Source organism: Cibotium barometz, chromosome 7 (genome assembly GCF_041138505.1).
Source record: "Cibotium barometz isolate CiBa-2024 chromosome 7, ASM4113850v1, whole genome shotgun sequence".
Taxonomy (NCBI): domain Eukaryota; kingdom Viridiplantae; phylum Streptophyta; class Polypodiopsida; order Cyatheales; family Cibotiaceae; genus Cibotium; species Cibotium barometz.
In genome coordinates this window covers 5,132,981-5,148,606 of record NC_141052.1, presented here as the reverse complement: position 1 = coordinate 5,148,606, position 15,626 = coordinate 5,132,981, and the positions used below count along the sequence as shown (strand labels likewise).

Sequence of the window (15,626 nt, the reverse complement as noted above, 5' to 3'; positions counted from 1 at the left end):
AGACTATATGGATAGGATCTGTTCCAAGCTTATTGTTGGAGGTTTTGGGATGTAATATGTTCACAGTCCACTGTTGGGGAACATAATTTTTCCCATTAAGAGCTTAACCTCCAAAAAGGAGTGAAGTCAACTGGATGGATCCATCCATCCATGACTCATTCAAAATCCAAAGTCCATAGATGCACTAGGGAATCTTTGTGTTGAGATATCAAACCTAATGATAGTGTTCCAATCTCAATAGCGTAACCATCCTTTGGGCTTATTTGGATTACCCCAAGTATTTGACTTCTCTAGAACTCTTTAGCAAATCATACATGCTCTCTAACTTGATGATAGCTTTCAACATCCATAGTTTGGTAGAAACCTTTGAGTCCCACTACTCCCCCGATGTACTTAATATTAGTCCTAGAGTCAATTACTCAATGTCAACTATAAATTTTAGAGTCTCATACTCATATCTGTGTATATGCCCTCGAAAAGTGCCATTCTCTTATTGATGGTTCCCTCCATGCATTCACGAGTGACCCACCTGACATAATTTGAGAAACCACACACTGAAATCTCACCTTTTTATTACCATTAACCTACACGATGGAGAGGAGAATCTTGTTTTTACTACTATTAACATACATGATAGAGAGGTTGAGATAAAGCATTGAAAAATTTCTTAAATCTGAAACTTCAAACCTGCACTAGGATGCCATAGTTCAGAGTTTGAGTACTTCTTTGTCCAAATTAGTGTCTTGCTAGAATCAGGCCATTTTCGGGTCCTTGTTACCTTGTGTATATCAAGGTATGAAGATTGGTGTTCTTTTGGGTAATAGTTGTTGCATCTGTAATCCGGAGTTGTGGAGGTTGCTCTCACTGCTTCTGATTGGCAGTGCTCGTTGGTTTTGAAGTTTCAAGTGGAGATTGGTTAGCTTTGATTGCCCAACACCTGGCTCATGAGATAGGGACTTAGCGATTAGAAGCTTAGATGATTTTTGGTTTAGAGGAGATGATTTTATCAATTGAACTAGGCAGTTTATCTTGTTACTGGGATCAAGGTCCCAGACAGTCATTGGGAGACCTTTTATACCAAAGGCTTTTGTTCATGCAGTTGTTGAAGAGCAGGTAACTCATTGGATTAATGTGGGACTGATCTCTTTTGTTCAGGTTTAGAATCGAATGATACTGATATTTCTTTGCAATCATCATTTGCACCTAGGTGCTAGATGCCAAAGTTATAATTTTCAAAAAGAAGAGGAGAAAAAAATATCATAGGACTGCAGGTCATCGGCAGGTATGGGTATTAAACAACGAGCACTCCAGAGCACAATTATTATGTGTGCATCAAGTTGACTGGTTTTGTGAGTGCAAACTACGCAATGCCAAACTCTACAATATTAAATTCATCCCATAAATCAAACTGTAAGCTCTTTACAGACAAACACTTGCTTGTTGTGGAGATCCCTGTCCATGGCTGTGTTGCCCGGGTGGTCAAGATGAGCCTGCCAGTATGTGCAATCATCTTGTCTGGAACCGGCCTTTGTGTTGGCCATTTTCCACTTGAGCTAAAAGCACATTTTTCCAATGGTGACAGGAGCTGACTCGCCTGCGGATTCTTGACATTCGAGGACTTGGGGAGGCTCGGTTTGCAATCGCCTAGGTGGTCATCTCTTTGCATGGTTTGAGGTAGCCTACTATACAAGCTTGTAAGGACATGAATTATCCCAACAAAAGGAGGTGTGAGAGCTGAAATCTTGGGGTTTGTCAACTCTGATCATGGCCAAAGGGAGCCTTGACATGGAAGTATCTGTTTGCCGATCTTTTCCGATGAAATATGATCTTTGTTGGCATCTGTTTTCTTTCCTAATACATCAAGTTGAATGTGCTATTTTGGCTTCTACAAGTGTGCACGGCTTGCTTTCAACTGCCTGTGATGGCTTGCTTTGTTTATTCAACCTGTTGGGTTGGGACAATGGTTCTTGGCAATGAGGAAAGACAGGCCAAACCGAATGCCACCTGAGCTCATGTGAGCTGTCCGTAGGTGGCATTGTGGTGTCACTGCATTAAAGCACTGTATTAAAAGGTATCTTTTCTGAACCAAAATTCATTTGAATGGGATCTGCTATAGTAGAGTGGTTTTGGAGGGTTGTTTTAAATAATGATTTATCATATGATTGCTACTTAAAAGGGTGTCTATGTTGTGGTAAGTATGCTTCAAGTTCTTCGGTCTTGCTGTACTGTGAAAGGTAATTTTCCACTTATTCTTGGCAATGAGGAAAGCAAGGCCCAACTGAATGCCACCCGAGCTCATGTGAGCTGTCTGCAGGTGGGGCATCGTGGTGCCACTGCATTAAAAGCTATCTTGTCTGAGCCAAAATGTGTCAGAATGGCATCTGCTGATGGTAGAGTGGTGATAATTATATTGTATCATTGTTTAGCAAAATGGTGTGTATATTGCAGTAGTGTATTTCTTCACTTGAGCAAAGCTTGAAGTTTTCAATGCTTTCAAAGCTTGAAGTCAAATGTCACTAAACTGGTCTTCTTGACAAGGGGAAGGCTCTATTGCATTGGTCCAGCCTAGGTAAACTGGATGGTGAAGATAGGAGTACAATCAAGATCTACATGTTTGCAACAGGTTGGAATGGCCCAAGGTGAGGGGATTGACATGTCTCTCCAAGGGAGAATGCCAACAGTGGAGCAGACATGAAGATGCAGTAACTAGCAGGTGTTTTAAAAGTAAGCGTGAAAGTGGGCAGCCCATGACCTGGTAAACACCCTCATAGTAGATTGGAAAAACCAAAAACAATCTCAAATAGAACTCCATGACTTAGTAACACCCTTGGAAGAAGCAACTCTTGGGATAGGAAATTACGGTATGCAAACTTGAAAAGAAGAAAAAGCATCAAGATAGGGAACCTTAAAAAGAAAAAAAATGCTGCATGAAAATATACAGAGAGGAAACCTTGGTTGCAAATCAAATGTAATTTTGGCAAAGTTCAAAAGAGTAGGTTTCCTTTTATAATGGAGTCAAGATTAATCAAAAATTATTTCCTTGGTAGGACAAAAGCTACATAAGAATAGGGTGAAGCTTTTGATGTTTGATGCATAGCATAAGGTTTGAGGGAGTGCCACTAACGTTTATGCATTGGAGCACAATCTGATAACTGGTAGGATGAGAGTGAGAAACGCATCCCTGCTTGGTTGTTTTAAAATTTGTTTTGGTATCTACCAAGACATCAAATGTATTTCAAAGCATCATGAAAGAAGAGCAAGTTTGCGGGTTTTGAATCAAGTAAATCGTAGTGCTATCAGAGCTATTGAATACGAATTCATTGGCCAAGCATATGTCTAAATGGATGCAAAGGTTGAACACGAATCGTGCGAACATAGGCTCTTTTTGAAAACTCATTCTCAACAAGTGCCACTTACATTGTCTTGTGGTAGTTTAGAAAACACCCAGGAGCTTGAACGTGCTGTTGTGGATGCATTTCATGACAGCAATAGACAACAATAAAACATTAAAATTTAGCATGATTGAAAATGTAGTGGTTTATACTTGTGAAGTTTTTGTTTGTTGCCTTAGTAGTGCTTGTGTGTGTGTGAGAGAGAGGGCAACGTTGTTTTGTAGAAGTAAGATTTACTTTCAATATTACTTCGAAAGTAAAGTCGGGACAACTGGTTGTGCTGCCTTACAAAGGATGGAGGTGAAATATGCATTGGTCTTTGGTACAAGGAGGGGAAGCAAATTAGACGATCTTGGCTTCCCCTAGACTTCAAAAAGGACCTCATGAAATTTGTGTATTAGTTGTTAGTTCATCATGGATCCTCGTTTTATAAGGGCTTTCTCAAACGGCAATAGAGTAGGTAGAGGAGTGAGATGTGTTATAACATGTTGCAATGTTATGTTTTAGAGGCTCTTAAAAAGCAATACCTGATGAGAGGCCTCAGAAAGGTCGCGAATCATAACTTGAAATATTAGGGACAACGGCACATTTCTTCAAACCATAATTTGAAACAATTGTATGCTTTGGATCCATTATCTTCTACGCAAAGAGTTGTTACTACAATCGTTAGTTTTTCAAAGCTTCCCCCCTCTAATTCTGAAAGATTCTTGTCTACAAATTTGCCATACAAAATGTTTTCAACTCTATGCTTTTGGGATGAAGCTTCGGCTCGAGAAGACCAAGATGGTGTTCTTCTCTAGTATGCATAAAGTTTCCCCCATGTGCTTCATGCTAGAGGAGGCTTGTGGGCAGGAGAGGGGGTTGTAAGTAGCTTCATTTTTTGGTGCATGGGAACCATGAGTCGGAGTTTCAAGCATTAATAATTTGGCAGGACAAGGTTAGCTTTGGTGTAGTAGAGACTATATGGATAGGATCTGTTCCAAGCTTATTGTTGGAGGTTTTGGGATGTAATATGTTCACAGTCCACTGTTGGGGGATAATGGGTGCGGTGGCTTCCGCTTATAAGGAAATTAATGACAAACGTTTCTCTCTTTCTTGTAAAGAAATTAATAACATAAACGTTTCTTTGTTCAAGTCCACGGATGGCTCCAAATTCCCTTGACCTTGGCTCGAAAAAAAAAACAAAAATTTAGTGCGTGCTCGGTTGGAAAACAAAAACAGAAAATTTAGTGCAACCTTGCCTTGAAAAAAAAAACAAAAAACTTATTGCATTGGTCAAAACCAAAATGATAAACACAAATGTCATTTGTTTGTTTCCAAACTAAATGCACATTTGAATACATGAGGTTTAATTATTGCACTTTGGAAGTATTTGCTCGTTGAAGTTTATCAAAGAATGCATCAATGTACAAAAACACCATGGTATTTTTTTACTACTATCCCATTAAAAATATCCTCAAGGGAATTATATATTCAAAATGCGAGATCTCAAAACAATCATCAATCTTAATGGGATGGACAAAGTTTTAAAAGCAAATCTCATTGCGACTTACTATAGGGATAGAACTATCACCTATTGTAGGCTAGCGTTTGTCCTGTCCGTCGTTGTGCAGCCCCTAGGCAGCATCGAACCCAGGTCCTCATCATGGAACCCAATGGTTCTATGGAACAAATGTATTCTCCCGAAAAAAAAAGAACTATCACCTACTAAGTTCATCTCATCTAGCTTTAGCTTCTTAGACTAGCCATGGTTAGCAATATTATAGGCCTTATAGTTGGATACAATTTTCTCCATAAACCTATATTTGTTGGTCTATTCATTAAGCTCAAAAGTTTGACGGACATGCCTTTCAATAGACGGAATAGTAGCAGAAAGGATAGGGTCGCTTTCCTTATTTATGCCTTCTTCTATAGATAAAAAATCTTGGTCACTTTTGACCAAAATATAAGATCATCTTGCTTACAAGTAGAGGTGTGACATTCAAGCCACTCACTGGGACACCCAAAGCTTGATGAATAGTAGAGCCCACTTCATGTTTAGAGAAAAATTATATTAACACTAGTATCTGCTTTCAACATGACGTCTAAAAAAACCAATTATACAATCAATATGTAAGATCATAAACCTTAGTAAGTATGCATATTAACTACATAACTCACTAGAAACAATATTATAATCAATATGTAAGATAATAAGCCTTAGTAAATATGTATATTAGCTACATAATTCACTAATTACAATATTAGAAATCAACGACGATCACATGTATGATCATTAAAAAGTTCAAAAGAGGATATTATCAAATTGATTAGAAAACAAAAGATTATCCTTATTTCATATAACCTTACTTAGAAGTTCAAAACAACATGTTAAGATTACCAGAGTATTGAATGAAAGCTTCCCCTAGTTCATCTTGCAACTTACGGAATTTGTTACATATCATCAAAAGTCGATCTATGTATTCTCAAACTTCAAGATTAAACGTATGATTAATTGATTAAAAAAGGAAAAAAAACTCTAACATGTTCTCTAACTTGATGATAGCTTTCAACATCCATAGTGTGATAGAAACCTTTGAGTCCCAATACTCCCCCGATGTACTTAATATTAGTCCTAGAGTCAATTACTCAATGTCAACTATAAATTTTAGAGTCTCATACTCATATCTGTGTATATGCCCTCGAAAAGTGCCATTCTCTTATCGATGGTTCCCTCCATGCATTCATGAGTGACCCACCTGACATAATTTGAGAAACCACACACTGAAATCTCACTTTTTTATTACGATTAACCTACACGATGGAGAGGAGAATCTTGTTTTTTTTACTACTACTAATATACATGATAGAGAGGTTGAGATAAAGCATTGAAAAATTTCTTAAATCTAAAACTTCAAACCTTCACTAGGATGCCGTAGTTCAGAGTTTGAGTACTTCTTTGTCCAAATTAGTGTCTTGCTAGAATCAGACCATTTTCGGGTCCTTGTTACCTTGTGTATATCAAGGTATGAAGACTGGTGTTCTTTTGGGTAATAGTTGCTGCATCTGTATATCCGGAGTTGTGGAGGTTGCTCTCACTGCTTCTGACTGGCAGTGCTCGTTGGTTTTGAAGTTTCAAGTGGAGATTGGTTAGCTTTGATTGCCCAACACCTGGCTGAAGCTTAGATGATTTTTGGTTTAGAGGAGATGATTTTATCAATTGAACTAGGCAATTTATCTTACAAATTATTGCCTTGGCCTCTCACTTGGCATTCTTCTTCACGTTGACCACCTCAAGTCCTCGAGATTTCCTTATTTTGCATTTGTTTATGGAGGACTCCTATAAGTACAAGACATAAAGAGGTGAATGGGGGTGTTGTAGCACGTAAAACTAAATTTTGCATGGTCTGAAGATCTCTTCATGGAGCCCAGATCCCTCCTTGTTCTTGTTAAGTTCAAGAAATAAGCTTTAACTTTGCTTTGATTAATGAGTAGTATTGAAGCTGCAGTCTACATATTTCTTGGTTTTATCTGTACAGTTAAGCTTGGAGAAGGTCTTGTTACTGGGATCAAGGTCCCAGACAGTCATTGGGAGACCTTTTATACCAAAGGCTTTTGTTCATACAATTGTTGAAGAGCAGGTAACTCACTGGATTAATGTGGGACTGATCTCTTTTGTTTAGGTTTAGAATCGAATGATACTGATATTTCTTTGCAATCATCATAGTTATAATTTTCAAAAAGAAGAGGAGAAAAAACTATCGTAGGACTGCAGGTCATCGGTAGGTATGGGTATCAAACAACGAGCACTCCAGAGCACAATTATTATGTGTGCATCAAGCTGACTGGTTTTGTGAGTGCAAACTACGCAATGCCAAACTTTACAATATTAAATTCATCCCATAGATCAAACTGTAAGCTCTTTACAGACAAACACCTGCTTGTTGTGGAGATCCCTGTCCATGGCTGTGTTGGCCGGGTGGTCAAGATGAGCCTGCCAGTATGTGCAATCATCTTGTCTAGAAGGGGCCTTTGTGTTGGCCATTTTCCACTTGAGCTAAAAGCACATTTTTCCAATGGTGACAGGAGCTGACTTGCCTGTGGATTCTTGACATTCCGAGGACTTTGGGAGGCTCGGTCTGCAATCGCCTAGGTGGTCATCTCTTTGCATGTGTTGAGGTAGCCTACTATACAAGCTTGTAAGGACATGAATTATCCCAACAAAAGGACGTGTGAGAGCTGAAATCTTGGGGTTTGTCAACTCTGGTCATGGCCAAAGGGAGCCTTGACATGGAAGTATCTGTTTGGCGATCTTTTCCAATGAAATATGATCACTGTTGGCATCTGTTTTCTTTCCTAATACATCAAGTTGAATGTGCTATTTTGGCTTCTACAAGTGTGCACGGCTTGCTTTCAACTGTCTGTGATGGCTTACTTTGTTTATTCAACCTGTTGGGTTGGGACAATGGTTCTTGGCAATGAGGAAAGCAAGGCCAAACTGCATGCCACCCGAGCTCATGTGAGTTGTCCGTAGGTGGCATTGTGGTGCCACTGTAGTAAAAGGTATCTTTTCTGAGCCAAAATTCGTTTGAATGGGATCTACCAGTAGAGTGGTTTTGGAGGGTTGTTTTAAATAATGATTTATCGTATGATTGCTACTTAAAAGGGTGTCTATGTTGTGGTAAGTATGATTGCTACTTAAAAGGGTGTCTATGTTGTGGTAAGTATGCTTCAAGTTCTTCGGTCTTGCTATACTGTGAAAGGTAATTTTCCACTTATTCTTGGCAATGAGGAAAGCAACGCCGAGAACTGAATGCCACCCGAGCTCATGTGAGTTGCCTGCAGCAGGTGGGGCATCGTGGTGCCACTGCATTAAAAGGTATCTCGTCTGAGCCAGAATGTGTCGGAATGGCATCTGAGAGTGGTGATAATTCTATTGTATCATTGTTTACCAAAATGGTGTGTATATTGCAGTAGTGTATTTCTTCACTTGAGAAAAGCTTGAAGTTTTCAATGCTTTCAAAGCTTGAAGTCAAATGTCACTGAACTGGTCTTCTTGACAAGGGGAAGGCTCTATTGCATTGGTCTAGCCTAGGTAAACTGGATGGTGAAGATAGGAGTACAATCAAGATCTACATGTTTGCAACAGGTTGGAATGGCCCAAGGTGAGGGGATTGACATGTCTCTCCAAGGGAGAATGCCAACAGTGGAGCAGACATGAAGATGCAGTAACTAGTAGGTGTTTTCAAACTAAGCGTGAAAGTGGGCAGCCCGTGACCTGGTAAAAACACCCTCAGAGTAGATTGGAAAAACCAAAAACAATCTCAAATAGAACTCCATGACTTAGTAACACCCTTGGAAGAAGCAGCTCTTGGGATAGGAAATTACGGTATGCAAACTTGAAAAGAAGAAAACGCATCAGGATCATCTAAGCTTCAGCCAAGTGTTGGGTAATCAAAGCTAACCAATCTCCACTTGAAACTTCAAAACCAACGAGCACTGCCAGTCAGAAGCAATGAGAGCAACCTCCACAACTCCGGATATACAGATGCAACAACTATTATACCCAAAAGAACACCAATCTTCATACCTTGATATACACAAGGTAACAAGGACCCGAAAATGGCCTGATTCTAGCAAGACACTAATTTGGACAAAGAAGTACTCAAACTCTGAACTATGGCATCCTAGTGAAGGTTTGAAGTTTTAGATTTAAGAAATTTTTCAATGCTTTATCTCAACCTCTCTATCATGTATGTGAATAGTAGTAAAAAAAAACAAGATTCTCCTCTCCATCGTGTAGGTTAATGGTAATAAAAAAGTGAGATTTTAGTGTGTGGTTTCTCAAATTATGTCAGGTGGGTCACTCATGAATGCATGGAGGGAGCCATCGATAAGAGAATGGCACTTCTCGAGGGCATATACACAGATATGAGTACGAGACTCTAAAATTTATAGTTGACATTGAGTAATTGACTCTAGGACTAATATTAATAAGTACATCAGGGGGAGTATTGGGACTCAAAGGTTTCTACCAAACTATGGATGTTGAAAGCTATCATCAAGTTAGAGAACATGTATGATTTGCTAAAGAGTTCTAGAGAAGTCAAATACTTGGGGTAATCCAAATAAGCCCAAAGGATGGTTACGCTATTGAGATTGGAACACTATCGTTAGGTTTGATATCTCAACACAAAGATTCCCTAGTGCATCAATGGACTTTGGATTTTGAATGAGTCATGGATGGATGGATCCATCCAGTTGACTTCACTCCTTTTTGGAGGTTGAGCTCTTAATGGGGGAAATTATGTTACATCCCTGGCATGGACATGGACATGGACATGGATTGATGTCCATGTGCCAATTGGCTTTTGAGAGAGGATAAAAATAGCACCAAATACCTATATAACAATTGAAGACGGCTCATGACTTAATTTTTTGAGCATGCCTTGTTGAAGTCTAGATCTATACTAGCCTTGAGGCGGCTCTAGCTTCATAGGAGAGATTCAACATGCCTCATTTGATTCAATTGCAGCTAGAGTTTTTTTTTCTCCTTTTTTAATCAATTAATCATACATTTAATCTTGAAGTTTGAGAATACATAGATCGACTTCTGATGATATGTAACAGATTCCGTAAGTTGCAAGATGAACTAGGGGAAGCTTTCATTCAATACTCTGGTAATCTTAACGTGTTGTTTTCAACTTCTAAGTAAGGTTATATAAAAACCATGCACCAAAAGATGAAGCTACTTACAACCCCCTCTCCTGCCCACAAGCCTCCTCTAGCATGAAGCACATGGGGGAAACTTTATGCATACTAGAGAAGAACACCATCTTGGTCTTCTCGAGCCGAAGCTTCATCCCAAAAGCATAGAGTTGAAAACATTTTGTATGGCAAATTTTTAGACAAGAATCTTTCAGAATTAGAGGGGGGAAGTTTTGAAAAACTAACGATTGTATTAACAACTCTTTGCGTAGAAGCATAGAAGATAATGGACCCAAAGCATATAATTGTTTCAAATTTTGGTTTGAAGAAATGTGCTGTTGTCCCTAATATTTCAAGTTATGATTCGCGACCTTTCTGAGGCCTCTCATCAGGTATTACTTTTTGGGAGCCTCTAAAACATAACATTGCAACAAGTTATAACACATCTCACTCCTCTACCTACTCTATTGCCGTTTGAGAAAGCCCTTATAAAACGAGGATCCATGGTGAACTAACAACTCATACACAAATTTCATGAGGTCCTTTTTGAAGTCTAGGGGAAGACAAAATCGTCTAATTTGCTTCCGCTCCTTGTACCAAAGACCAATGCATATTTCACCTCCATCCTTTGTAAGGCAACACAACCAGTTGTCCCGACTTTACTTTCGAAGTAATATTGAAAGTAAATCTTACTTCTACAAAACAACGTTGCCCTCTCTCTCTCTCTCTCTCACAAGCACTACTAAGGCAACAAACAAAACCTTCACAACAAGTATAAACCACTACATTTTCAGTCATGCTAAATTTTAATGTTTTATTGTTGTCTATTGCTGTCATGAAATGCATCCACAATAGCACGTTCAAGCTCCTGGGTGTTTTCTAACCTACCACAAGACAATGTAAGTGGCACTTGTTGAGAATGAGTTTTCAAAAAGAGCCTATGTTCGCACGATTCGTGGTCAACCTTTGCATCCATTTAGACATATGCTTGGCCAATAAATTCGTATTCAATAACTCTGATAGCACTACTTGATTTACTTAATTCAAAACCTGCAAACTTGCTCTTCTTTCATGATGCTTTGAAATACATTTGATGTCTAGGATAGCAAACCAAATTTTAAAAAAAGCAAGCAGGGATGCGTTTCTCACTCTCATCCTACCAGTTATTAGATTGTGCTCCAATGCATAAACGTTAGTGACACTCCCTCTCAAAGCTTATGCTATGCATCAGACATCAAAAGCTCCACCCTGTTCTTATGTAGCTTTTGTCCTACCAACCAAGGAAATAATTTTTAATTAATCTTGACTCCATTATAAAAGGAAACCTACTCTTTTAAACTTTTCCAAAATTATATTTGATTTGCAACCAAGGTTTCCTCTCTGTATATTTTCATGCAGCATTTCTTTTCTTTTTAAGGTTCCCTATCCTGATACATTTTCTTCTTTTCAAGTTTGCATACCGTAATTTCCTATCCCCTACTCTGAGGGTGTTTTTACCAGGTCACGGGCTGCACACTTTCACGCTTAGTTTGAAAACACCTACTAGTTACTGCATCTTCATGTCTGCTCCACTGTTGGCATTCTCCCTTGGAGAGTCATGTCAATCCCCTCACCTTGGGCCATTCCAACTTGTTGCAAACATGTAGATCTTGATTGTACTCCTATCTTCACCATCCAGTTTACCTAGGCTGGACCAATGCAATAGAGCCTTCCCCTTGTCAAGAAGACCAGTTCAGTGACATTTGACTTCAAGCTTTGAAAGCATTGAAAACTTCAAGCTTTGCTCAAGTGAAGAAATACACTACTGCAATATACACACCATTTTGGTAAACAATGATACAATAGAATTTTCACCACTCTACCATCAGATGCCATCTGGCTCAGACAAGCTACCTTTTAATGCAGTGGCACCACGATGCCCCACCTGCATGCAGCTCACATGAGCTCGGGTGGCATTCAGTTCTCGGCCTTACTTTCCTCATTGCCAAGAATAAGTGGAAAATTACCTTTCACAGTACAGCAAGACCGAAGAACTTGAAGCATACTTACCACAACATAGACACCCTTTTAAGTAGCAATCATACTTACCAAAACATAGACACCCTTTTAAGTAGCAATCATGCGATAAATCATTATTTAAAACAACCCTCCAAAACCACTCTACTAGTAGATCCCATTCAAACGAATTTTGGCTCAGAAAAGATACCTTTTAATGCAGTGGCACCATAATGCCACCTATGGACAGCTCACATGAGCTCGGGTGGCATGCAGTTCGGCCTTGCTTTCCTCATTTCCAAGAACCATTGTCCCAACCCAACAGGTTGAATAAACAAAGCAAGCCATCACAGGCAGTTGAAAGCAAGCCGTGCACACTTGTAGAAGCCAAAATAGCACATTCAACTTGATGTATTAGGAAAGAAAACAGATGCCAACAGTGATCATATTTCATCGGAAAAGATCGCCAAACAGATACTTCCATGTCAAGGCTCCCTTTGGCCATGATCAGAGTTGACAAACCCCAAGATTTCAGCTCTCACACGTCCTTTTGTTGGGATAATTCATGTCCTTACAAGCTTGTATAGTAGGCTACCTCAACACATGCAAAGAGATGACCACCTAGGCGATTGCAAACCGAGCCTCCCCAAGTCCTCGAATGTCAAGAATCCGCAGGCGAGTCAGCTCCTGTCACCATTGGAAAAATGTGCTTTTAGCTCAAGTGGAAAATGGCCAGCACAAAGGCCCCTTCCAGACAAGATGATTGCACATACTGGCAGGCTCATCTTGACCACCCGCCAACACAGCCATGGACAGGGATCTCCACAACAAGCAGGTGTTTGTCTGTAAAGAGCTTACAGTTTGATTTATGGGATGAATTTAATATTGTAGAGTTTGGCATTGCGTAGTTTGCACTCACAAAACCAGTCAGCTTGATGCACACATAATAATTGTGCTCTGGAGTGCTCGTTGTTTGATACCCATACCGGCCGAAATGACCTGCAGTCCTACGATATTTTTTTCTCCTCTTCTTTTTGAAAATTATAACTTTGGCATCTAGCACCTACTTCTGCAGGTGCAAATGAGGATTTCAAAGAAATATCAGTATCATTCGATTCTAAACCTAAACAAAAGAGATCAGTCCCACATTAATCCAGTGAGTTACCTGCTCTTCAACAACTGCATGAACAAAAGCCTTTGGTATAAAAGGTCTCCCAATGACTATCTGGGACCTTGATCCCAGTAACAAGCTCTTCTCCAAGCTTAACTGTACAGACAAAACCAAGAAATATGTAGACTGCAGCTTCAATACTACTCATTAATCAAGCAAAGTTAAAGCTTACTTCTTGAACTTCACAAGAACAAGGAGGGATCTGGGCTCCATGAAGAGATCTTCAGACCATGCAAAATTTAGTTTTACGTGCTACAACACCCCCATTCACCTCTTTATGTCCTATACTTACAGGAGTCCTCCATAAACAAATGCAAAATATGGAAATCTGGAGGACTTGAGGTGGTCAACGTGAAGAAGAAGGCCAAGTGAGAGGCCAAGGCAATAATTTGTAAGATAAACTGCCTAGTTCAATTGATAAAATCATCTCCTCTAAACCAAAAATCATCTAAGCTTCAGCCAGGTGTTGGGCAATCAAAGCTAACCAATCTCCACTTGAAACTTCAAAACCAACGAGCACTGCCAGTGAGAAGCAGTGAGAGCAACCTCCATTACTCCGGATATACAGATGCAGCAACTATTACCCAAAAGAACACCGATCTTCATACCTTGATATACACAAGGTAACAAGGACCCGAAAATGGTATGATTCTAGCAAGACACTAATTTGGACAAAGAAGTACTTAAACTCTGAACTATGGCATCCTAGTGAAGGTTTCAAGTTTTAGATTGAAGAAATTTTTCAATGCTTTATCTCAACCACTCTATCATGTATGTTAAAAAAAACAAGATTCTTTATCTCAACCACTCTATCATGTATGTTAATAGTAGTTAAAAAAACAAGATTCTCCTCTCCATCGTGTAGGTTAATGGTAATAAAAAAGTGAGATTTCAGTGTGTGGTTTCTCAAATTATGTCAGGTGGGTCACTCATGAATGCATGGAGGGAACCATCGATAAGAGAATGGCACTTTTCGAGGGCATATACACAGATATGAGTTTGAGACTCTAAAATTTATAGTTGACATTGAGTAATTGACTCTAGGACTAATATTAAGTACATCGAGGGGAGTATTGGGACTCAAAGGTTTCTACCAAACTATGGATGTTGAAAGCTATCATCAAGTTAGAGAACATGTATGATTTGCTAAAGAGTTCTAGAGAAGTCAAATACTTGCGGTAATCCAAATAAGCCCAAAGGATGGTTACGCTATTGAGATTGGAACACTATGGTTAGGTTTGATATCTCAACACAAAGATTCCCTAGTGCATCAATGGACTTTGGATTTTGAATAAGTCATGGATGGATGGATCCATCCAGTCGACGTCACTCCTTTTTGGAGGTTGAGCTCTTAATGGGGGAAATTATGTTACATCCCTGGCATGGACATGGACATAGACATGGATTGATGTCCATGTGCCAATTTGGCTTTTGAGAGAGGATAAAAATAGCACCAAGTACCTATATAACAATTGAAGACGGCTCATGACTTAATTTTTTGAGCATGCCTTGTTGAAGTCTAGATCTAGACTAGCGGCTCTAGCTTCATAGGAGAGATTCAACATGCCTCATTTGATTCAATTGCAGCTAGAGTTTTTTTTTCTCTTTTTTTAATCAATTAATCATACATTTAATCTTGAAGTTTGAGAATACATAGATCGACTTCTGATGATATGTAACAGATTCCATAAGTTGCAAGATGAACTAGGGGAAGCTTTCATTCAATACTCTGGTAATCTTAACGTGTTGTTTTCAACTTCTAAGTAAGGTTATATAAAAACCATGCACCAAAAAATGAAGCTACTTACAACCCCCTCTCCTGCCCACAAGCCTCCTCTAGCATGAAGCACATGGGGGAAACTTTATGCATACTAGAGAAGAACACCATCTTGGTCTTCTCGAGCCGAAGCTTCATCCCAAAAGCATAGAGTTGAAAACATTTTGTATGGCAAATTTGTAGACAAGAATCTTTCAGAATTAGAGGGGGGAAGCTTTGAAAAACTAACGATTGTATTAACAACTCTTTGCGTGGATGATAATGGGCCCAAAGAATATAATTGTTTCAAATTTTGGTTTGAAGAAATGTGCTGTTGTCCCTAATATTTCAAGTTATGATTCGCGATCTTTCTGAGGCCTCTCATCAAGTATTACTTTTTGGGAGCCTCTAAAACATAACATTGCAACAAGTTATAACACATCTCACTCCTCTACCTACTCTATTGCCGTTTGAGAAAGCCCTTATACAATGAGGATCCATGGTGAACTAACAACTAATACACAAATTTCATGAGGTGTTTTTGAAGTCTAAGGGAAGACAAAATCGTCTAATTTGCTTCCGCTCCTTGTACCAAAGACCAATGCATATTTCACCTCCATCCTTT

The 15,626-nt window shown here is 39.2% G+C and overlaps 1 long non-coding RNA gene across 1 annotated transcript; it reads left to right on the top strand.

Annotated features, from left to right (window-relative positions):
- Window positions 1-1,027: 1,027 nt before the first annotated feature.
- On the top strand, window positions 1,028-1,886 carry LOC147636612 (uncharacterized). The gene is made up of 3 exons (XR_015266174.1): window positions 1,028-1,113; window positions 1,208-1,282; window positions 1,583-1,886. It is a non-coding gene; the product is annotated as an uncharacterized LOC147636612 (long non-coding RNA).
- Window positions 1,887-15,626: the final 13,740 nt, after the last annotated feature.